We start from the raw sequence: 25,722 nt of genomic DNA, 5'->3' as shown, positions 1-25,722 counted from the left end.
GACTGAAGCTTGCAGCCCCCAGCGGCCATCCACTGCCCCCTACCAGGTGACCCTCTTCACCACGTGGCCGTTTGTTCTTTAAGGACAGCAGGAGAGCATCTCTGTTGTGTTTGTCTCTTCCCTCCACCAGGGCTGTCACCCAGGGTGGCTGTGAATGCGGCCCAACACAAAATCATAAACTTACTTAAAATATTATGAGACTTTTTTGTGATTATGTGTTGCAATGAATTTAATGTGTGGCCCAAGACAACTCTTCTTCTTCCAGTGTGGTGCAGAGACACCAAAAGGTTGGACACTCCAGCCAGGCCCTCTTTGAAGGGGTTCACCTGATTAGAACTGGCCCACCCAGGCAGTCCACCTTTTAATTAACTGAAGTCAACTGCTAGAAAACCTTGATTATATCTGCAAAATTTGTTCACCTTTGCCATATAAGGTGACTCAATCTGAGAGTGAAATCACATCATATTCACAAGTCTTGTCACATGAAAGGGGAGGGTATAATATAGGGTGTGTACACCAGCAGGTGGGAATCCTGGGGCCATCTTAGAATTCTTCCTATTGCACTGACCTAATTAATGACCTGTCGTGTGTATGCTGAGTGTAGAGATAGCACATAGCAAACACTGAATAAAATATTAATCAGACTTTGCCATAAAGAAATTTAAAAATGGCCCTGGCTGATGTAGCTCAGTGAATTGAGCACGAGCTATGAACCAAAGGGTCACTGGTTCAATTCCCAGTCAGGGCACATGCCTGGGGTGTGGTCTAGGTTCCAGTGGGGGCCACCTGAGAGGCAACCACACATTGATGTTTCTCTCCCTCTCTTTTTCTCTCCCTTCCCCTCTCTCTAAAAATAAATAAATAAACCTTTAAAAAAAAGAAATTTAAAAATGTTAGGTTTGTGTCATTCTTAGAATGGCCTTTCATGCTTTGAGATTTTTTTTAAAGATTTTATTTATTTATTTTTAGAGAGGGAGAGGGAGGGAGAGAGAGAGAGAGAGAAACATCAATGTGTGGTTGCTGGGGGTCATGGCCTGCAACCCAGGCATGTACCCTGACTGGAATCGAACCTGCGACACTTTGGTTCTCAGCCCGCGCTCAATCCACTGAGCTACGCCAGCCAGGTTACTTTGAGATTTTTTAAAAAACCAAAACACCATGTTTTTCTAAAACATATTATGATTTTTATTTTGATGTTTTAATCTTTGATCCATCCAGTTAGAATTTATTTGTTTGCCTTTAAGATGTATACAGATAAATGACATAGTTATCCCAACACCATTTTTGCAGTTATTTTTGTAAATTTGTTTTTAGATTTTATATATTTATGTTTACATAAATAAATATACTAGATATATTTAACATATTTATCCATTTTATTTATTTATTACTTATTTTTATAAATTTCTACTTTTTCTCTGGGCTTTAAAACAAACCAAAAGGTATACTTTAGATGGATTTATTCTGGATTGAGATTCCCCTTCCCCCTAATCAGGATTTGAAGTGGGCAATTTGAGAATTCTACTCCTGCATTTAGAAACTGTCAAGCAGTTGTGATTGCAGTGTCATTTACAGTAAGGAAAGACGAAAAGGGAGGGGAAGAGATGGTCAAGTTTGTTGTTTGCCTTCAGTTCTCTTTTGAATAAGATTTTGCTTCTCAGTTTCTACTTAATACAGAATTCTGCCCTTCCACGTGTTTGCAAATGCTGTTACAGGACAAAGAATGTGTATTGTTGCTCCCTAAACAAACCGCCATTGCCACCTTTTCACTTGTGGTCACCCTCCCAGCTAGGGAGATGGACAAGCAGGAACCCAGCTAAGTTTGTGTTCTGTGGGGAGCAGACCGCTTTCAAGCTCGTCTTCCTCCTCCTTAGTAAACATATTTAGCACCCTTGTGCTGTCCTCGGTACTAGGAAATTTAAGTTGATTTGTTACTCACGTTAGTATAATGAATACAACAAGATTTCGTGTTTTTAGGTAATAAACAGTTTCTTTAACTGGCTCGATTATTCTTATTTGTAAGTTATCCCTATGGCTTGCTAAAAAACACTGGATGTTTAGGGGTTGGTTGTTATACTCACCTGTGTTAACTACTGAGCGTTTCACCTGCCTTGTAGTCTCTGCGCCTGACACAGAGGGCGGTTAAAACTGTTGGCTGTGCCTGGAAACCAACACTTAGTTTTTCACACCCTGACCACAGGGCCTGTTAATGTTGGAATGAATATGCTTTTATTACATGCACTTCCACTTGGAAAAAGCACCGTGCTTGTAAAAACCTTTGGACTTAAGCAAATTACCAAGTAATATTTGTTGTATAAAGCCAGACAAAGTTTTTACATCATATGCCAAGCAATTTAGAGGTACTTACTCAACTGGTGTCAGTTGGGTATGTGGACACAAAAATCAAAGTGAGTCTTCTTTCATTAAAGTGTCTCATTTATGTCCTGTTTCCACCTGGGGGAGCCATGAGGGCTCTTATTTAAACCAAATCATTATCTGTTTTTTTCTTCTTTTTTTTTTTAAATAAAAACAGTCACATAGCATTTATTGTCATCTGGTAATAACAAAAAGGTAATCAAAACAATATGAATAAATGTTCAAGCACTGTACCCACAACAAAGAACACCTAAAAAATACACACTGTATTGCTCCAACAATTTCTCACTTCATTAGTCATTTCTAGTTGGAGACACTTTGGAGGAGAGTAATATTATCTCCTTTAGGCATGATCCAACCTGGTTATTTTCCTGACTTTGTTTCAGAATGAATCTCATCTGCATCATCTAATACAAGGTTCATGTATTTATCAAAACCAATGACACGGCCCTCTATCTGCATATTCACTTGCTCATAAAGCCCCACCTGAATCTGACATCTGTTTTGCAAGTATCTGAAGATGAGGTTGATAGGCTGCACCATCACCTTCAGCACTTTTTGGCCCTGGCCACAGTACTCCGTGATGGAAGTTGACGAAAAACCACACTAACCCGCATGCTACCTCAAAAAGCTACTGCTGGAATCATCCTTATCTGTTTCTAGCACCCAGAAATGCTCTGCTGTTTGGGTGGATGGGAGTATATGAAATTCCACTAGTGAGAAATTTGTTCGCACTCAAGCCAGTAAAAGTTGCAAATACTTGGGGCTCAAATTTAGCTCTTTAAAAGGACTTAAAATGAGAGTCCTTCAGCCTCAGTGATGTTTAAGGACAGTTTTGCAAACAGTCCTCCATTCCAGCAGACATTTCTGGATCTTTTATTTCTGTGGGAAAATAAGAAATGAATGACATAGTCCTGTATTTATGTGGCTTTCTTCTAAATTAAATGTTGATGCCTTCTCAGCTTTTATTTTTGAAATAACTTGTTGCACATTTGGGGTAATTTTAACAGTAACAAATTCATTCAGTAAGATAATACATATACTGTTAGAAGTTGGAGACATAAATTTGTATACAAAGATAATTTCATGTTCTCTGATACTTAGCACATTTCAGAAATCACAATAACTTTGTTAGTAAATAATTCTTTAAAATAATTATTCCTTAGTTTATTTACAGAATAGTCTAAAATGAACTAGTATGCTTTTCTAGGGCAGCTAGCTTGTTAAACTCTCAGTGGTTTTTAATTTTCTTAAGGTTATGCTTGCTTTGGTTGTTGAATTTAATTTAAGGTTGAAGTTAATATCCTATGGAAGTAAATGCAGTGACATCAGATTCCAAAATCATAAGGTAATGAAATGGCCCATCAGAAACAGCAACTTACACCATATTTAAAAGTAAACCAGATTCACAGAGGGGAGAATGTTCCGAGCATGAGGAAATCCTGGATCAAATCCTTAGCCAAATTGTTCTGTTTAAATAGAGTAATTAGTAGAGAAATTTATTTGTAATTACTAAATGCCTCAAACATGGAAAAAAATTAAAAAATAGGATACCCATATGCCTACCTCCTCAATTTCACAGATGTTAACATTTTGTCATGTTTGCATCCAATTTCTGTCACTGTTTTTAAGAAAGAAATTGTCACAGGTGTGCACAGGTGTGCACAGGTAACCAGGTTCTTAGTGATCGAGGACAAAGAATTGAACCGAACACACAAAGTTTATAGCATAAAGAAAGAGGGGAGGTTTATTAAATGATAGTACATACCACAGGACACGGGAGTGAGCCAGCTCTGAGCAGAGGAAAAAGGGCACGTGGGCTGGGGGATTCTATTCTTATAGGGGCAGAAGCCCCCCTGCTAGTCTTTGGCGGGCTTTTCCTGCGCAGGTACAAGGAGTTGGATTTCAAAGCTACTGTGCATGCGTGGTTTCCCATGACTTTCTTGATTGGCTACTGGAGAAGGGAGTCCCACAATGTTATTTCATTATAATGAAATTATAATGAATCAGGGGTAGCGCACAGGCGCATTCTATGATTCAGAGTTCTCCCAGAAAACAGGAATGACCCGTCTCAGGGGGTCTTTGTCATGTATAGATGTTTTCTACCTCAGCCCTGCGGGGCCTCTGGAGCTTCCTTCCTGACTACCTCCTGCCTCAAAATGAGTGGTTCTAGATACGCCTATCTGGGTGCCCTCTCCCTTCCGACTTCCTCAGAGGCCTCTGTAACCTGAAGCTTTGTATTTCATTCCTCTGCATGTTTTTGCATGTTTTTATACCTTGGATGAATCCACGAGATGATTTGACGCAAGCTAGGCCCAAACTCGAGGTCTCAGCAGAAAACAGAAAGAAAGGCTGCCGCATCCCAGACCTCCCTTCCTTGTCCTATGTGCTTTCATTGTGTGCCCAGCGCTGCGCTGGGCCCCAGAATCCGTCAGGTGTGGGCACTGCCTGTGAGGAGCTTAGGGTGGGTGGACAGACCTGCAGACAGACAGTGGCAGTGCTCCAGGGAGCCCTGGCCTCAACTGGACCCTTCTGGAAAGAACTGACCCACAGCCTATCCTGAGAGGCTCTAAACCAAAAGGAATAGGTGTGGGCTTTCCCTCCTCCCTTCCTATTCCACCCTCTGCAGGGGTGTCTCCTAATAGTTGTTTGTAGGACATTATTGGTGGTGGAGGAGAGACAGCAAGGTTTGAGGTTCTAGTTCATCTCTAATTAGCCCTTTGATATGTATTTTGTTTATGTGTGTATATAGTTTTATATCCTCGTACAAAGGAAGTACTGAATTGTGAGCATTGCAGATAGCTTCTTTGATGTGACCCAGATGGAGGAAGGGTGCTGCAGAAAAGGGAGGAAGAGATGTTAATTGTCATGGCAACCAGCAGGTTTTTATAGTGGAACCCTGTCTTTGTAACCCAAACCAGTCACCTTTTTTTTTGCTTTTTGGAAATAGTATTTTAGTTCCTTCACAGAATTTCAGAGCTGAAAGGTACCTATTAAGGGCCTTAGAACTTTACAAATCAGATGCTGTGCCTTTCCTGTTATCATTGTGTGTCCCCTTCATTTCCACTCCACCCCTCACAATCAGTCTAAGCCACAGGCCAGGATTTTTAGAAGGAATCAGAATGAGGATGAGTTGGAGTTTGGCAGGCATTGCGCACTCTGTGGCAGGCTCCTCCCTGGGGTAAAGCATTCCATCTCCCACATCTGAATGCTTTTGCTGTTTGACATTGTACGATCGATCCTATTGTGCTTGTTTCTTCCCCACCCATCGCTCTCGAGACACACCAGATGCTGAGATGCTGAGAATATCTTGCTCCTCGTCACTTAGGAGGCAAGTTCAAAGTCCACCCTTTGCTATCTGAAAACTCCTGGAGAATTGAATCCTTGAGGTTTTCTTTTGGTGGCTCTGGTGAGGTCTCATATAGCTGGTGTACACAAGGCCAGTGTAAGAAAGGAGCCCTTGTGTGGATAGGTGGAGCATCACTTGGGAAAATAAGGACGTCCTTGAGCGCCCCAACAGAGATTTTTGTTGATTGGCACTTTGAGAGAAAGCAGGAAGTGTGCAGTCCTTTATTCCCCACAGCTGCTGTGTCTCAGGAGTCCCCTTCACCCAGGATCACACATTGAGATCTAGAGCTTGGGGATCACTGGCCCCACTCCCTTGGCAGTAGTGTTGAAATTGGTGGTCACCTTGGCATGTGGCATGGAAAAGGAGTCACTCAGGCACCTTTCAGGGCACTGGATTTATGAATGAGCTTCCTTGGCTTGGCACTTGACACCCTGAACCACCCAGCGATCTCCTCTTCTATCCCGGGCCAGGTCAGGAGCAGAGTATGTGGGAGATGTCAGGCCAGAGCCATTTGTCAGCAGCACAAGTGTGGATCATGCTGTAACCATTCTGCTTTCACCCCAATTTAACAGATATACATTGAGCACCTACTATGTGCTATTCATTCCAGGGACCACAACAAAAATCTCCACCCTCAACAAGCTTATATCCTAGTTAAGGCAAGGTAGACGCACCAAACAGTAGGTAAAATATACAGTGTTTAAATATATGATTTAAAAGTTAAATGATAAATGCAATGTTGAAAAACCAGTCAAGGAAAGCAGGCTGGGGAGGTCCAGCCTGGAGGTGTGGGGGTGGAGGAAGCAGATTTAAACTAGGAGACTCAGAGAAGGCTGAGAGGTGTTGCTGAGCGAGGACCTGAGGAAGTAAGCTGGGCAGCCAGCAGGGGAAGAGCATTCCAGGGAGAGGGAACAGGCAGGTAGAGCCCTGTGACTGCAGTGTGCCTGTTCTGTTTGAGAAGTGTCCAAGAGGCTCTGTGGAAGGAGCAGGGTGAGTGAGGACATGAGGTCAAAGGGGTGGTGGGGAGGCCAGTTCATGGACCAAAGGTAGGCATGCGCTGGCAGGGAGGCCTGTGAGGAGGGAAGAGTGGCGTAGACTAGGATGCTAGCGGAGTCCTAGGATGCTAGGATTCAAGGACGGGGGGTGATAAGAGGCAGTCAGATCTTGTAAGAAAAGGCCATTTAAAGCCCTCCTTCGGTGTGCTAAGGGTTCTGAGGGGACAGAGTAGTGCCAGTGTCCCATTAGGGTCAACAGCCTGGTTTTTAAATCCTTATAAGCTGTGTGAGGTCATCGTAGGCAGTTTGCACAATCCATTTGAACTATAGTTTCCTTATGTAAGAAATAAGTGTAATACTGAACTTAGAAGGGTGTTGAAGGCTTAAGTAAGGTATGCAGTGAAACGGTCTTCTCTGACTCCCTTTTCTCACACCTAGCTTGGGCGCTCCCCACGCAGCTGTGCCAAGTCTATTGGGAAACAGGAATTTTCATGTGCGGTTCACTTGTCTCTCTCCCCACCACAGAGTGGGCAGGGATTGTATACCCAGTGCTGGGCACATGGTGCCAGGTAAATGCTTGGATGACTAGAGAGATGAAAGGAAGGAAAGAATGAATTATGAATTTCATGCATAGGTGTTAGTGTAATGTTTAAGTTCACACATTCTAACAGACAGCAGGACTTTCTCTTTTCAGAGTTCAGTGTTTAAGGCTATCAAGTGATTAGTTAAGGACTTGTCTACATTTTTTATTAAAATAAGTCTAATTAGGGAAAATGTACTCTTATTTTTGTATTTTAAAATTTATCTTCTCCCTGCTTTTGGCTTGTAGAGAAATGTTTGTTCAGAGATGGTAATTGGTGTTTTTACTTAGGTATTCTTTAAGAATAAAGACTTTGGCAACATTTCATCAACATTCTGAGGAAACTTTCCCCCAACATTTTCTTAAGAAAAGTTTCAAACAAATACCTACAGAATGCTGTTAGAAATACTGTTACCTAACAGCAGTTGGGATCCTGCTGCCCACTGCCACCCTCTGGGCAAAATTCCAGAGGCGAAGGTTTTGTAAAAAAAGGAAAGGAGTTTTTATTCAAAAGCTTCACAATTTTGGAATAACAGCTTTCCACTTGCATTAGTCACTTAAGCCTATTAATTAAGGTTAAACTCTTTAACTCTTTAGTTACAGCTTTAATCATTTAAGTATATCAATTAAGGCTAAACTCTTTAACATCTGAGTGTGCCTATCATTTTCCCCATTAATTTTCTTTTTTTTGTTGTTAAATATTCTATTGTTGTTCTATCATAGTTGTCCCAGTTGTTCCCCCTTTGCTCTACTCTGCCCAGCCCACCCCCTGCTCCCACAGTCAATCCCCCACCCTGTTGTCCTTGTCCATGGGTCATTCGTACATGTCCCCTGACTAGTCTGTTCCCCTTCTTTCCACCCTTATCCTCCTCCCACTTCCCCTCTGGTCACTATCAGTCTGTTCCTTGTTTCCATGGCTCTGGTTCTATTTTGCTTGCTTGTTTGTTTTGTTCATTAGGTTCCTCTTATAGCTGAGATGGTATGGTATTTGTCTTTGACCACCTGGCTAATTTCACTTAGCATAATAGTCTCCAGTTCCATCCATGCTGCCACAAAGGGTAGGAGTTCCTTCTTTCTTTCTGCTGCATAGTATTCCATTGTGTAAATGTACCATTGCTTTTTGATCCACTCATTTATTGATGGGTACTTAGGCTGTTCCCAGCACTTGGTTATTATAAATAATGCTGCTATGAACATTGGGGTGCATGGGTTCTTTTGAATTGGTGTTTCAGGATTATTAGGGTATGATCCCCACAGTGGAATCACTGGATCAAAAGGCAGCTCCATCTTTAGGTTTTTTGGTGTTTTTTTTTGAGGAAATTCCATACCGTTTTGTACAGTGGCTGCACAAGACTGCATCCCCACCAACAGTGCATTCCAACCAACAGTGCACTAGGGTTCTGTTTTCTCTACATCCTCACCAGCATTTGTTGTCTATTGATTTGTTAATGATGGCCATTTTGACTGGTGTGAGGTGGTATCTCATTGTAGTTTTAAGATTTATATCTGATGGCTGGTGATGCTGAGCATCCTTTCATATGTCGCTGGGCCCTCTGTATATCCTCCTTAGAGAAGAGTCTGTTCAGGTCCTTTGCCCATTTTTTAATTGAATTATTTATATTTGTCATCCTGGTGTTGAGTCAGATGAGTTCCTTATATATCTTGGAGATCAAACCCTTGTCCAAGGTATTATTGGCAAACACGTTTTCCTATATGGTCAATCTCCTTTTCATATTGATGATGGTTTCTTTAGCCATGCAGAAGCTTTTTAATTTCATGTAGTCCCATTTGTTAACTTTTTCCTTTATTTCCTTGCCCTAGAAGATATATCGGCAAAAATATTGCTGCGTGGGATATCTGAAATTTTACTGCCTACATTTTCCTCTAGGACTTTTATGGTATCATGACTTATATTTAAGTCTTTTATCCATGGTGAGTTTATTATGGTGTATGATGTAAGTTGGTGGTCTAGTTTCACTTTTTTTTGGCATGTACTTGTCCAGATCTCCCAACACCATTTATTCAAGAGGCTATTTGTACTCCATTCTGTGCTCCCACCCACTTTGTCAAATATTAATGGACCATGGAAACATGGGCTTATTTCTGAGCTCTCTATTCTGTTCCATTGATCTATATGTCTGTTCTAATGCCAGTACCAGACTGTTTTATTACAGTGGCTTTGTAATATAGTTTGATATGAAGTATTGTGATCCCTCCTACTTCGTTCTTATTTTGAAGATTCCTGAGGCTATTTGGGGTCATTGTGTTTCCATATAAATTTTTGAAATATTTGTTCCAGATCTGTGAAATATGCCATTGATATTTTAATAGGGATTGCATTGAATCTGTAGATTGCTTTGGGTAGTATGCATATTTTAATGATGTTAATTCTTCCAATCCATGAACACAGTATATGCTTCCATTTATTAGTATCTTCCTTAATTTCTTTCTTCAGTGTTCTGTAGTTTTCCAAGTACAAGTCTTTTACATCCTTGGTTAAGTTTATTCCTAGGTACTTTATTTTTCTTGTTGCTATAGCAAATGGGATTTTTTCCCCTAGTTTCTGTTTCTCATATTCCATTGTTGGTGTACAGAAATGCCCTAGATTTCTGAATATTGACTTTGTGTCCCACTATTTTGCCAAATTCACTTATTAAATCAAATAGTTTTTTTTTGGTGGAGACTGTAGGGTTTTCTATGTACACTCATGCCATCTGCAGATAACAGTTTTACTTCCTCCTTTCCAATTTGAATTACTTTTATTTCTTTTTCTTGTCTTACCACTGTGGCTAGAACTTTCAATACTATGTTCAATAAAAGTGGTGGAAGCAGACATTTTTGTCTTGTTCCTGATCTTAAGGGGAAAACTTTTAGTTTTTGCCCATTGGGTATGATATTGGCTGTAGGTTTCTCATATACGGCCTTTATTATGTTGAGGTATGTTCCATCTATTCTCACTTCGCTGAGTTTTTTTAATCATAAATGGGTGCTGGACTTTTATCAAATGCTTTTTCAGCATCTATTGACATGATCATGTTATTTTTGTCTTTTATTTTATTTATGTGGTATATTACATTTATTACCTTGAGTACATTGTACCATCCTTGAATCTATGGGATGAATCCCACTTGATCATGGTGTATGGTCTTTTTAATGCATTGCTGGATCTGGACTGCCAATATTTTATTGAGGATTTTAGTGTCTATAATCATCAGAGATATTGGCCTGTAGTTTTCTTTCTTTGTTGTGTCTTTACCTGGTTTTGGAATTAGGATAATACTGGCCTTATAAAAAGAGTTTTGGAGTCTTCCCTCTTCTTGAATTTTTTGGAATAGTTTTAGAAGGATAGGAGGTAGTTCTTTAAATATTTGGTAAAGTTCACCTGTGTAACCATCTGACCCAGGGCTTTTGTGTGCCAGGACTTTTTTGATTACTGCTTTAATTTCACTAGTTATTATTGGTCTGTTCAGGCTTTCTGCTTCTTCTTGATTAAGTTTGGAAGATTGTATGTTTCTAGAAATTTGTCCATTTTCTCCAGGTTGTCCAATTTCTTGGGTATAGTTTTTTGTAGTAATTTCTTATAGTCCTTTGTATCTCTGTGATACCAGTTGTAACTTCTCCACTTTCATTTCTGATTTTATTTATTTGATACCTCTATCTTTCTCTTCTTGATGAGTCTGGTTAAATGGTTGTCAATTTTATTTATCTTTTCAAAGAACTGTCTTCTGGAATTATTGATCCTTTAAATTGTTTTCTTAGTTTCTATGTCATTTAATTTTTCTCTGATCTTGATTATTTTCTTCCTTTTTCTCACTCTAGGCTTTTTTTTGTTGTTGTTCCTCCAGTTCTTGTAGATGTAGGGTTAGGTTGTTTATTTGAGGTTTTTGTGTCTCTTTAGGGTAGACCTGTATTTCTGTGAACTTCCCTTGCAGGACTGCTTTCACTGTGTCCCAATGGTTTTGAGCTGTTGTATGTTCATTTTCATTTGTTTCCAGATACATTTTGATTTCTTCCTTGAACTCATTGTTTAATTCACTCATTTTTAAATAGCTTGTTACTCAGTCTCCATGAATTTGAATCTTTTTAAGTTTTTTCCTTGAGGTTGATTTCTAGTTTCAAGGTATTGTGATCTGAGAAGATACTTGATATGATTTCAATTTTCTTGGATTTGTTGAGGCTTCTTTTTTGTCCTACCATGTGATCTATCCTTGAAAATGTTCCATGTGCATTTGAAAAGAATGTGTATTTTGCTTCTTTGGGATAGAAGGTTCTGTGTATATCAATTACGTCCATTTGATCTAGAGTGTTGTTCAATGCCACAATATCTTTGTTGATTCTTTGTTTCAAAGATCCGTCATAGTTAACAATGGGGTGTCAAATCCCCTATTATGAATGTGTTGCTGTCAATATCTTTCTTGAAGTCCTCCAAGATTTTCCTTATATGTTTACATGCTCCTATGTTGTATGTTATATGTTTACGAGGGTTACATCTTCTTGATGGACTATTCCCTTAAATATTGTGTAGTGACCTTCTTTGTCTTCTTTATGACCTTTGTTATTTAGTCTATTTGTCTGATATAAGTATTACTACACCAGCATTTTTTCATGTCCATTTGCTTAGAATATTTTTTTTCCATCCCTTCACTTTCAGTCTCTATAGATCTTTTGTTCTGAAGTGAGTCTCTTGTAGACAGCATATATGAGGGTCATGATTTCTTATCCGTTCAGCTACCCTGTTTTTTGATTGGAACATTTAATCCATTTACATTTAAGGTTATTATTGATAGGCACATATTTGTTGCCGTTTTTCCCTTTGTACCTGTGTTCCTGTCTTTCTCTTTTTCTTCATCTTCTTAAAGCAGTCCCATTAGCATCTCTTGCAATGCTGGTTTGGTGGAGATATATTCTTTTAGCTTTCTTTCCCCATGGGAGACTCCTTATTTCATCTTCCATTTTAAATGAGAGCCTTGCTGGGTAGAGTAGTCTTGTTTGCAGGCCTTTGCTTTTCATTACTTGAAATACTTCTTGCCATTCCCTTCTGGTTTGTAGTGTTTCTGTTGAGAAATCAGCTGATGGCCTTATCAGAGCTCCCCTGTATGTTACTATCTGTTTCTCCTTTGTTCACTTTAACATTCTCTCTGTCTTTAATTTGCCATTTTATTTATGATGTGTCTTGTGGTGGGCCTCTTTGGGTTCATCTTGATTGGGACCCTGTGTAATTCCTGGAATTGCATGACATTTTCTGTCATCAGGTTAGAGGAGTTTTCTGTTATTACTTTTTCAAACAGATTTTCTGTCTCTTGCTCCTCTTCTCCTTTTGTTTTACCCCTGTGATATCAATATTATTATATTTCATGTTGTCCTGCAGCTTCCTTAAACCCTCTTCATTCTTGGTGAGTCTTTTTTTTTTTTTTTTCATTTTGTTGTTCTGTCTGGGTGTTTTTCCCAACTTGTCCTCCAGCTCACTGATTCAATCCTTTGCTTCATCTAGCCTGCTTTTAATTCCTTTATTTCAGATATTGTACTTTTCATTTCCTCCTGGCTCTTATTGGTAGTTTCTATGTCTTTTTTCATGCTGATGTAGTTCCTAGTAAATTTCTTATAGCTTCCATAGAGTTTCTTGTTGTTCTCACTGAGCTTCTTGAGCATCCTTATAACCACAGTTTTGAACTCTGTCTGATAGATTGCTTGCCTCAATTTCATTTAGCACTCATTCTGGGGATTCCTCCTCTCCTTTTGATTGGGGGTTGTTTCTTTGTTTCCCCATTTTAGGTGACTCTTCTTGTTTGTTTCTGCATGTTTGATTGATCTGCTTTGACTCCCCTGTCTTCGTGGTATGACCTTCTGTGGTAGGAGACCTGTGGGACTCAGTGGTTCAGTCTCCTTGATCTCCTGACCTGGATGTTCTTGCAGTGCCCTCTATGCTGTTTATGTGTGTTCCCTGTTATAACTGGGTTTTGGTTGTTGTTGGATTATTCTTTGGTGTATTCTTCCTTCCAGTTGATGGTCTGAGAGTCACACAGCCCACCACATCTTGCATGCTGTTGTACAGGTGCTGCCAGAACAAAATAACCCAGGAAACAAAATGTACACTTGCAATGATAACTCCCACCCACAACCACACTATCAACAGCAAATGAGTAAATGCTAATAAATGTGTAAAGAGATTAAGACTATTATAAAAAAGGAAAAATGAATATGAGATGACTAACTGAAAGAAAAATGATTTTGAGAGGGTAGAGGGAGGGGAAGTAATAAGCGTAGGGAATAGAAACAAAGTGAAGAAAGAAAATATCAACAAACAACAAGCAAAGATTGATAAAGATGGAGAGAGAGTAAGGGTATTTTAAGAATGGGAAAAAGAATGTGAGATGACTAATGACAAGAAAAATGGCTTTGAGAGGCTGGAGTGGGAAGGAATAGTAAGAGTGCAGAATAGAAACAAGTCATAGCCAGAGAACAAAAATAAGAGGAACAAAGGTAAAATAAGAGAAGGAAGGAGCAAAATATGATATTTTAAATAAACTTTAAAAAGCTAGTGAAATAGTAGGCATAAATTTAGAGGAAAAGAAATGAATGTTAAAAAGCTATGCAGAAGAGAAAATAATGAAGAAGGCCATGGTGGAATTCGTCTCTATAGAATCCATTGTTTACCACTGTCTTCTCATTCTGGATCCACCCCTGGCAATGTCAGATAGTGTCCCAGTCTGGCTCTATGCAGACTGTTCTAGACTACAAGTGATCCACAGTCTGTGGCTGTCTCAAGATTTGGCTGGTCCCCACTGTACTGCCCAGCCAGCTTTCCATCAGCACAGGGTCCAGAATGGTTCATTTAACATCCTAAAAGGATGCCATTACCATCTTCACCTACCTCCAGAGGGATCCTCTGGTGTGACTGGGAGGGTGGGAACCCTTGGTTATCCCCAAGGGGCTGCTGTTCAGTTTTCTGAGAAGATGATGGGAGTGTTTCCCCACCCCCTCACCACACAACTTGGTTTGCCCCAGAATCTTTCCAATATGTATGGTTTCTAGTCAATTAGCTATCTGTTTCCTGTGAACAGCCAATCCGTGTAAAAGGGTAGCTCTTTCCTGCTTGGTGCAGACAACAGTTCTGTCTAGGCACAGAGGCCATGTGTGACCCTCAACACCTCTTACTGCTCTTGTCTTCAATCTCTGCTCTGCTGGTTTCTGCGGATCAGGGCCTGAGGAACAGTGTTGTTCGTAGTGTCTGGTAGAAAGGGCCCTTTCAGAGCTTTTAGCTTTCTCCTGCAGATATGCGCCCATATCCTGAGCCTGGCCTCATTGATCTACAGAATGTGTAATCTCATAGGAGGGAGTTGAATATGAGTGCCTGTGAGGGGACCTGCCTGGCTGCAGCGTATGTCAGGAGTTCAGCTCTTGGCCATCCTTGGGTACACATGAGCAAGGAATCCCTGCTGGGCCACGAATCTCACCTCAGCTCCTCTTTTAGAAGAGTTTCTGTGTGACCCCCCCCATTGCAACACCAAACCCTGGGGGGCCTGTTTTCCATGCGCTCCCCCAACCCCAGAAAGCATGAAATTTCTCTTGGTCAGGGCTGGCCACAGCCCACCAGAGCCTCTGAGAATTTTAGATAAAGTTTCTCTCTGGATCTCTCCCAGCTGGTGCTAGGAAGAGTCCTGCAGGCATACTCTAACACAGGCAGTGGAGGGGTGCTCTTATTGCTCCCTCCAGTGATTCTCAGCCTCGGGCAGGCCTGCTCCCACTACACTGTTTCTGCAGCCAGCCACCACCCTGGCTTCTCTCTCTGCCCCAAGAGTTTGTGGCTCCTAAGCTGAACTGCAGCCTCCTCAGTCAGATTCTGTCCTGTGTGTGGTTCCTGTGGTGTCTGGGTTCAGGGAAACGCTAGCCCCTTTTCCAGTAAGTACCACAGTCCCCAGATCCTGGCTCGTGGTGGCAGTAGGGTGCGCAGCCCTGCCAGGGTGAAAGGTCAGAGACACATCTGGGAGCTGAGGTGCAGTTACTCCAGAGACTTCTTCCTGAGGAGGATATTTTAAATTCCTCAGAATGTCTCCTGTCCCAAATCTGCACAGCCAGAAGTGCTGGGCTCTGGCCAGGAGAGCTCGGGCTGCCCGCTCATAAGTACCCTGCAGGTGGGAAGGCTCTTGCCCACTCATGCACACACCCTGCACACTCATCCACATACACACTCCCACCCACTCTCACTCACCCTCAACTGGATTTTCACGTTGATTGCTCTGTGGTTTAGCTGCAAGACGGGTCAGGATCTGGGGGCAAGTGGATGGAACTTCCAGCTACTTTGCAGCTGTCTTGGATACCTCTGATCTAATTATCTTATTTCTATAGGGTTAGTTTACAAACTAAAACAACATAAGATACAAAAGCTACGTAATTTTGGAAGAATGGCAGGTTTCTGCCTTGGAGCTTGTCCCCTGTAGAACACCCAAAGAAGAATGACCCTATGACCCTACCACCTTCTGCCAGGCCAACCTAATCCTAGACCGCACCAGTGTTACAGAACACAGGGGGCCAAGGGCGATATACTATTACCAAAAGGAACCCCCCTAGGCCCGTTATGTCCGCTGCCTTATAGGAAAGACATCTCTCAATGCCAGAGATTTGTGAAAAGGAAAGGAAATATTTAATGCTGTACAGACTTAAAGTAGTGACCTAATGTCTTCATCTAAATCCCAAAGTCCCTTAAAACACCCACAAACACACACAGTCCTTTCTTCCCCTTTGCCTGGTCTGTGGTACTGTATCTCAGGAAAAGAAATAGAAGTCCATGGCTCAGGCAGCCCCCGGTTCTTCCCAGTAATCCGTCTCGGCTGGTAGGCCTCCCTCAGTTCCCGGCACCATCAGCTGTGTTGCTGGGATCTCTGCTAAAGCCGGTGGTGGTTCCCCCTTCTAAAGCTGCGGGAGTCCCCACTCTGGCAAAGGCGCGTAGCTCTCCTTTCTGTTGCCACAGCCAAATGGTTCTCTGCACTGCCACAGCCGAGTGCTCCTCTCTCTGCACTTCCACAGCTGTGTGGTCCTCTCTGCACAATGGCTGTGGGAGTCCCCACTCTGGCAAAGCTGAGTGGTTCTCCCTCCTCAATGGAGGCTGAGTCCAGGTTTAAATCCCCGCACCAATCTTCCTCTGCAACCCCATTTCAAACTCCTCCCACAATCGGCTACACTTAACAACACTCCTGTATTCTTCCAGCTTTACTGGACTGCCATAGTGGGTCTGGACAGGTGTGGCCCCATGTCTTGGAGCCAGTCTTCTCCAAGCTCCCATGCAGGCGCTGTAACTCGGGGGACATGCCCCCCAGTTATGTCTTGGTGGGGAAGTTACTTCTATTCCCCTCTCTCAGAGCCTGGCTACAGCCATTTAACATATCTATGCAACCAGTTAAAGGCTATAGATATGTTAAATGACCACACTGGAGATTAGCTGAAAAGCTGTTGCTATGCAATCAGCTCTCAATGGCCCTACTCCATTTGTCCCTTCCCCCAACCCACACCTGTGGTGGGGAGAGATAAGGACATCCTAACATTTCCTAGACACCTTGAGTTCTGGACCCCATTCCAAATCCCTTTTGAGGCCCCTCCTCTTGGCTGCACCCTATAAAACCAGGAGTTCCTTCCCATCCAAAATACCATCTGTTGGGAAATGGCAGGCAGCTGCAGCACAATCAGTTGGGCATCCTTGAGGAAGAAGAGAGAGTGAGCCAGCCAGTCTGTCTGGAAGCCCTTCTTTTATTTCAAATCTTCTAGCCCATAATTCCATGCTCTCTGGAGGCCTTCAGTTTCTCTGACAATCCTGTCCTAGACTGTTTACCATTGCTTCCTCCTACTGCTCCTCCCTTCTCCTCCCCAGTGATCTGATCAGATCTCTCGGTATCAATTCAAACATAGTAACAATTTAAATTAACATCAGCTTTATGTACAGATAACCTAAATCACTCCTCAGTGTCAGTACAGTTTGGCAGTGATGACTACAGGACAGGTTTTTGGATTTTGGGTTTGTGTTTGTTCGTTTGGTTTTTTTTTTTTTTTTTGCATTTGGAATGCTTCTCTTACCTACTGTATCATACACGAAGGCTCAGTTCATTAACTGTTTTGTTAGAAAAATTGTGTGTGACACTTTTGTTCACTGAGAGATCATTTGACCTTCATTTGGAACTGCTGCATCATTTGTAGTTAAAGTCAGGTGTTATGGGTTAAATTTTATCCCCCTCAGAAAGATATGTTGAAGTCTGTAATGCTGTGATTTATAATAAGAAATAGAAATTTAAAATTTTGACCCCATGATTCCACTACTGGAATATGCCCTAAGAATCCCAAAACACTGATTCAAAAGAACTTAAGCACCCTATGTTCATAGGAGCACTATATACATAAGCCAAGTGCTGGAAGCAGCCTAAATGCCCATCAATAGATGAGGGGATCAAAAAACTGTGTTACAGTTACACAATGGAATACACAGCAGAAAGAGAGAAGGAATTCCTGTTTTGCAACAGCATGGTTGGAACTGGAGACCATTATGCTAAGTGAAATAAACCAGGCAGTGAAAGACAAATGCCATATGATCTCACTTGTAAGAGGAATCTAATAAACAAAATAAAACTAGTGAGCAAAATTGAACCAGAGGCATGGAAACAAGGAACAGACTGACAGCGACCAGAGCGGGGGGGTGGATAAGGGTGGAAAGAAGGGACGGGCCAAGGAACATGTACGCGTGACCCACGGATGTGGGCAACAGCGAGGGGGTTGACTGCAGCAGGAGAGGTCTGAGCGGAGGAGGACAAAGGGGGAGATGCGGGGACAACTGTAATAGAATAACTAATAATGTAAATGAAAGAAACATATATTTAGACTTTGTTCCCATTTCTGATGTGAAGCTCCTAAAGCCCTTGGAATTTCCTGTGATGACAGTGATAAAGCAGAAATGGTTCTCTTGTTATTAATATAAAGAAGCCTTTTTCAACCAGACCTGAGTTTGTGTGAATGAGGTGACCTTTGGAAAGCCCCTGAGGAGGGAGCTGCTTGCCAGGGGAACCAACTTTCAGTCCCACCCTCCACCCCCAGGGAAGGAGAGGGGCTGGAGGTTGGTGCAGTCACCAGTGGCCCGTGGTGTCATCTGCCATCCTAAGGAAGCCTCCATAAACTCCCAGAAGGATGGGAGACCTTCCCGTTGGTGAGCACGTGGAGATTTGGGAAGAGTGGCTCCCAGAGAGGACCCAGAAGCTCGGCTCCCCTTCCCACATACCCTGCCCTGTGCCTGAGTTATATCCTTTCACAATAATCCACTGATCCAGTTAGTAAACGCTTACCTGAGTTCTGTGAGCTGCTCTAGCAAATTAATCACACCAAGAGGGACTCGTGAGAACCTCTAGTTTATAGCTGGTTGGTCAGAAGTGCTGGTAACAGCCTGGACCTGCAGTTGGTGTCTGAAGGGTAGGAGGCAGTCTTTAGTACAGAGCCCTTAACCCGTGGGATCTGATGCTATCTCCAGGCAGGGAGTGTCAGAGCAGAGTTAAATTGTAGACAATTTATGGAATTGTCCTGGGAATCTATTGTCCTGGGAATTGTTCGGTGTGGGCACCACCCCCTCCCCCAGACCACACACACATTTGGTGACCTGAAGTGTGGTGATAGTGTGAGAGACGAGGAGACACAGGAGGGAGTGTTTCCTTTACAAAGGCCTAACCCCAAGTACCTCAGAATATGACCTTGCTTGGAATAAGGTCTTTACAGAGGTAATTAAGTTAACGCGAGGCCATTAGGGTGAGTCCCAATCCAGTGTGGCTCGCCCGTATCCTTATAAAAAGAGGGCATCTGGAGACAGACACGCACTGAGGAAAGGTGATGTGAAGACAAAGAGGGGAGGACACCGCAAACGTGAAACGGAGAATTGGAGTGATGCATCTGCAAGCCAAGGAATGACTGCGGCTACCAGAAGCTAGCCCAGAGGGAGGAGTGGTTCCTTCCCTGGCCCCTCTGTGCCTTCCCTGGCACATGGCCTTGCCCACACCTTGATTTCCAGCCTCCAGAACTGTGAGACAATAGATTTCTGTTATCTGAAGCCACCCTTTGTTACGGCAGCCCTAGGAAACAAATGCTGTCAGCCTTTGTGTTTCCTATGGACCCCACAACAGGAGAAATCCTAACATGAGTGGAAACACAGAAGGCCTTGAAACACCAGGGCAGTACTCAATTAGGTGGTTATCACTGTGATCCCCCAGAAGTTCTATTAATATTCTTTACCATCTAACTAAACATATCATTTCAAAGTATTTGTAGCAGACTCATAGAACCCAAGAATATGTGTATGGACCTGATTTGAAAAACCCAGATGTAGGAACAAGCAGCTCAGATCTGGTTCTGAGTTCAGATCCTGTCTGCCACATTGAGGCTGTTGGACCCTGGTCACCTGGCATAACCTCTCTGCGTCTGTTGTGCACTGTAGAGTGGAAGGGATACCAGTCTCCCCACGGATTGTGGATTGAGACCTAAAGGTAATGAAAACTGGCAGCGAGCCTTGCACATAGCAGGTGCTTAGGAATCCACCTTGGCACGGAGGCTGGAGTGAGGGAGAGATCCAAACAAGGAAAGCTTAAAAAGATTCAGCTAGAGTGGGATGGATCGCGGCCTGGCTGCAGACCGGGTCTCACTCCCAGTTTGAACATCACCTGAGTGGTTTTCCTCTCAGGTAAAACATTGCAGATTCCTCTCTGCTCAGGCGGAGCAAAGAGAGCATTTGCCGTACAGTTCACCGTTTTGAAGCGTGCGGTTGAGGGGTTCTTGGTGCAGTCACAGAGTTGTGCGGCCCCCACCACAGCCAGTCTCAGCACCCCAGGAAGAAACTCCATGCCCATAACAGCACTCTCCATTTCCTCCCTCCCCAAACCCCGAGGCCAAGGCAGTGCCAGTTTACTTCCTGCCTCTATGGATTTGCCCGTTCAGGACATTTTCTGTGAATGGAGTCAGACATAATGCGGCCTTCTGTGTCTGGCTTCTTTAAGTCAGCATAATGTGTTCAAGGCTCATCCATGTTGCAATGTGCATCAGTACTTTGTTTCTTTTCCTTGCCAACCAGTGTTCCCTGTACGGATATTCTGCTTCCGCGTTGTATTTATCTATTCATCAGTTAATGAACATTTGAGTGGTTTCTACTTCTTGGCTGCTATGAACATTTGTGTAAAAGTTTTGTGTAGATATGTATTTCCATTTTTCTTGGGTATATATACCTGGAATCCATACCCAAGAGACCCATTTCAGTTTTACCACTCTCATAACTTAGGAAACTCCAAGAGCTTTAGGAGCTTTGTGGGTATATACCAAGGGTACCTCTATGTTTAACCTTTGGAGGAAGCACCAAGAGTATTTTCTAAGCAGCTGCACCATCTTATATTCCCACCAGCAGTTTATGAGGGTTCCAGTTTCTGCACATCTCCTGCAGTACTTGTTAGCTGTCTTTTGAGTCTAGCCTCCTAGTGGATGTGAAGTTGTATCTCATTTTGTTTTCTGAAATTTCTTTTAATGGAAGTACTTGTATTCATTATACAAGGAAATAGGTAAAATCTTTTTAGTCGGACATCTGCTATGATTAATAATAGAACTTCAACATTAACTTCCATGCTTCAACACATTCCTTCCTCCCAATCATTTGTCGAAGCTGGTTTTCCAAAATCAGGGTTGCGTAGAATAGTTGTTGTGAGGTGCATGGCCTGGCTTTGACTTTGTTGCAGACGTTGCATGAGAACAGTGCCCAAGAGCTTCCCAGTCCTCCCCACTTTAGAGCCCAGGCTTGGAAGGCCGTGTCAGCGGCCAGCCTTTTAAGGATCCATGTCATCTTAGGGAAGCAACCAGGGCACTTACTCATGACTCTCCCAAGGGCTAGCTGCTGCCGTGCAGATGTGGTAGCTGTTACAGGTGGGTACAGCCAGAACTGGCACCTTGCGCCTATAAAGACAGACACCATACCCTCTTTACAGACAGGTTTTACGGGCTGAAAATTCTATTGTAAAGAACAAGAAGCCAAAAAAAAGTGCATAGCACCTGTGAGGCCAGTACTAAATGTTGGTGGAATGAGTGAGTAGCTTTGGCTTTGAAAGTCAGACACCAATCCACCAATCTAGCGTGGCAACTTGGGGAAGCTACTTAAGCTCTCTGACTTAGTACCGATCTGCAAAACAGAGATGTGAAAAGGCCTCTGTTGCAGGGTTTTCATGATGACAGACATGTGCTCGGCTCATGGTAGGCACTCAGCAAATGTTAATTCTCTCTCCTTAAATAGCTCTGCTATTAGTCCCAGATATTTGTCTCCACAGATATAGTCCAGCTCCAGCTATGACAGAACACAGGGCTGATTGTGCTGTTTAGATGATCTTTTCTTTACAGAAAAATAATGAGCTCTTGGCAAAAATTAAGTATTAGTAGAAATGAATATTGCAATTTGGTAGCTGCTGATTGACACGTTTACTAAATAGCTACTCAAATTTCAGGAAGTTTGCCTGGAAGAAAAACAAGGAAGAAATATGAATATGGTAAAGAATATGTTTACCCTCATTGCCAGGTACTTATTTATAAAATCTTCTTCTTTGGAATGTCCCAGCTGAAAAATTTGTACAAAAAACATTGGCTAGCTTTGTCTCAAGAGTTCAAGGTACCCTGCATGAAAATTTAAACTTCATTGGACATAAAAGGGTTGGATTCTTTTTGGAGCTTCTGTGCTTTAGGAAAAAAAAATTTTTAAGAGCTGTTCTTTTGGTCACTAGGTCTTTTTTTAGACCTGCAGGGAAGTCATAGTAACAGACTCCATGTGTGGTTGGGTTCCATGGCAACAAAGGGTTGTGACTTTATTAGAGGAGAGTCGGGTGTGCCAAGAAAGATAAAAATCAGAGTGTGGAAAATGTCTGACCAGATGAATGTGTTTTTTGGATCGTGTGCCCTGGGACGGAGAGGTTTCCTGAATTGATGTTAGTCTCCATTGCAAATTTGGATCCTACTGGTTTATCATTAGCTCATAGGGGTCAGTGGTTATTTCCAAAAGATCTGTCTACATCTTCGCTTTTATTCATTCATTCATTCATTCATCCTTTTTAATATCTTGGTGAAAGACAATTTTTTAATTCAAAATAATAATGGTAAGAACCTAACTGGAGATGATTCTGATTTCAAAGGTGGAAAAGAAATGGAGCACCCTCTTTGTGAAGCTGATTCCAGCTGTGAGTTGGGAGACCATGTGGGAGGGCCAGTGAGAGGCAGACTCTCCCCGAGCTGAATCTTCCTGTGCGCTGTCCAAGCCGGGTGTTCGGTTTCCCACCCGTGTTTCTCTCTGATGGGCTCAGAGGTGCTGGTTCCAGGGCCAGGTTGTGGAATCTCTGTAGGAGTGTCCTCTGACTTGTCCCCACAGCAAGGTGCTTGCTGATGCTGTCACCCGAAGTGGATGATTAGTAGAGTTTATTCGCTGCAGTGTCGTATTTGACCAAGAAATAGTGAGATCTGAGGACTTCAAATCCCCTTCGCCCGATTATAAACATGAGGGGCTGTATTAACTGTGCTGCCAGTTGTGCGGCTCTGTGCTTCTCCTCATCCTGATACTGAAAGCAAAAGAGTCGAGCGCAGGCGAACATTGGACAGCTTACAGCATCAGTCACCCTTTAAACCAGTGGTGCGTTCTGCCGTGTCCTCTGGGCTCAGACTTCATTAGTCACTTACTCATAGCCTCACCATGATGAATCAGAAACTTCACAGATACTCATGATAAACATAATAGTTGGTATTGGTTTAAGAGGCAAGAACTGGCTCACCAGGTTTCCGGTGACCCAGCTATTATAAGTCAGCTGTTAAGTCCTTGGGATAATTATTTAACTTCTTGGGTCATGATTCCTTATCTTAAAATGCAGAGTTTGAACTAAATTGGTGTTTCTCAAACTTCCTGATTTATAAGAGTAACCCAGGGTACTGGTTTAACAGTTTCTGTTTCACTAGCTCTGGGGTGGGGCTAGGATGGCAGTAGCCCCCGGTGATCTTCAGTTGAATGTTCAGGGAATACCAGACTCACTCAGCAGTTACCAGACTTTGTTTGGGCATAAGAGTGGGGGCTAGGAATGAGAAAAGAGCTGTTTAATGCAGATGCCCAGGTTCCACCCCTGAACCCTAGCTCGGGAGTCAGGTGATTGCAGCCACAATTTGGGCAACACTGGCCTACAGTATTCGAGCTGTCTTCTATCCCCAAAGATGGCTATTACACATACTGCCCCTGACCCCCTCAAATGAGCCGGAGGAGTTGCCCTGATGGAAAGCCCTGGAGGGTTCTGCTTACACCCAGTGCTAGCTCCAGACTCCCTGTCAGTGAGTTACTTGTTTTAAAACCTTAGAATTGTACAGTAGCAAACACTTTTGTTCACAGGAGTTTCTACTCTGTGCTGTCTTATTTCCTTTAAATAAGACGTTGTGTTTGCTAAGCGTAGTCACTCCTGGTGTGCATGAGACAGTACCAGCAACATAGGGGTTACTGGAAAGTTGTTAAAAAATCCAGAGATTGGACTCCCAAATCCAGAGATTCAGTAAGTTCTATACAGGGCATGGACATCAGTTTTGGGTTTTTAGTTCTTTTTTTTTTAACTTGAAGGGTTTTTGTGGGTTTTGTTTTTCTTTTTAAGATTTTGACCAAGATTGTGGTTTCCACCCCTCTCCTTCCAATCTCACCCAGTTGACAGAGTAAAAACTACTTTAAGTGTAAACACACCTGCTCAGCACCAGGGAGATGGGCCCGTGAAGCTGATTAGATTGTAGAAGAGTCTATAACACATACCTCAGGGACTTACAGAATGCTGGTCTTCTGAGACTGAGACACAGGGTTCCTCAAGTTTAAGGATGAACACATTTCAATATAAATCTGCCCTATAGAGTTTCTATCTATGACTCTTGTTCTATTTCCTGTTTAACAAAGATGAATTACCATTGTTTAATGTAGAGTTCAGTAGACCATACACATAAGTCTATATTATGAAGGTTCACTTTTTTTCTAATAACTAGCTTAACATAAAAAGTGAAAGTTCATAGAGGAAAAAATCCCAAAGCACTAAAGGGCATAAGGTGAAAAATGAAGTCTCCCTTTCCAGCTTACCCGTATTCTCAGAGATAAGCACTGTTCTATTTCCTGTGCCTCTTTATGGATAGGTCTGCATAAGATGTATGTATCCGTTATTTACTTAATGAGTCTCTTGTTGAAAGACAACTTAAGTTCTATCTAGGGTAATTTTTTCCTCATGTTTGTTTTGCTTTGTACTACTGCACTGAATATTTTTGTACGTCTTTCTTGATAACCATATATGGATAAATTTCTAAAAGCAAAATTGTTGGGTCAAGGTTATATGTGTCTTTAAAGAAGGCTAGATGGGAACAAAATGTCCTTCCAAAGGGCTGCATCAGTTTATTGGGGAAATCCTTTATTATCAAAAGACTTTCCTGCCCCAGCTCATTCTGATACAGCAGGTAAAGCGCTAATGACCTGGTCTACTTAAACAGAGCCTGAGACTCACTTCAGGGCTTCTGGTTGAAGGAATTAAATGACATATTTCATAATGAAAAGACAAACTAAAAGGTATCTGAAGGGGGGAAGAGAAGAGAGCAAGGTTAGGTAAAGCAAGTAGCTAACCCCAGAGTTTCAAGGAGAGTGCTTCAAGTCACAGGAGGTCACAGAACCTGAACTGGATTCTGAAGAAATTAAGACAGCCCTGGAGCAGAGTGCGCTGGTGAGAAAATCATGCTCTAGATTGTGATAAACTGTTTCCTGGGCATGACCTCCTTCAGCAGATGCCCTGGGGCATTTTTAGGTGAAGCATTATGATGAGGAGATGCTCTTCATATTAAACAGTACCTCTAATATGAGTCATGGGGTGTCTGTTTCAAAGTAATGTTTAAATCAAAAGAGTCATGTCTCAGTAGTCACTCAGACTGTGTGGCTCTCCTTAGTGTGTCAGGGGTGACTGTGCAGATCAGGAGCCAGGTGACATGGGCATGTTGCTGCTTTAGTGTGGCAGATACCATCTAATCTGCTATCTACCTGCCTTCATTTTGCCTCCTACTGGCAACAAGACAGGAGAGGAGCTTATAGATACAAAATAAGTTGAGTCTATTCACGAATGGGAAGTTCACATCTATTCAAGGCAGGGGAGAGCTGGGAGGTATCTTGGGTCTAAACATCAGTGGGTGTCAAATCACAAAGGCTGGCTAAGAGGGATGGCCAGGTGTATTTTGAGTTTAAGGGAGCTATCCAGAGGCCAGGACACCTGAGAGCAGCAAGAACCTCAGGTCACAACTAGGCACATTGGGGACAGAGGGCACATGTTCTTCCTCAGCACCAAGAGACCAAAATACCCTCTCAAACTGGTCATGCTTGAGCCATGTCACATGTGGCCAGGTTG

The 25,722-nt window shown here is 42.5% G+C and overlaps 1 protein-coding gene and 1 pseudogene across 2 annotated transcripts in view; one reads left to right on the top strand and one right to left on the bottom strand.

The window, feature by feature from the left end:
* Nucleotides 1–25,722, top strand: part of TMCC3 (transmembrane and coiled-coil domain family 3) — a 94,695-nt gene that overhangs the window by 30,789 nt on the left and 38,184 nt on the right. The gene's annotated exons all lie outside the window — the stretch shown is intronic.
* Nucleotides 2,680–2,940, bottom strand: LOC123813473 (annotated as a pseudogene).

The sequence above is a fragment of the Phyllostomus hastatus genome, unplaced genomic scaffold, assembly GCF_019186645.2.
Source record: "Phyllostomus hastatus isolate PE091 unplaced genomic scaffold, TTU_PhHast_1.1 phas_contig_152, whole genome shotgun sequence".
In the NCBI taxonomy this organism is placed as follows: domain Eukaryota; kingdom Metazoa; phylum Chordata; class Mammalia; order Chiroptera; family Phyllostomidae; genus Phyllostomus; species Phyllostomus hastatus.
This window is presented reverse-complemented; position numbering and strand designations above follow the sequence as displayed.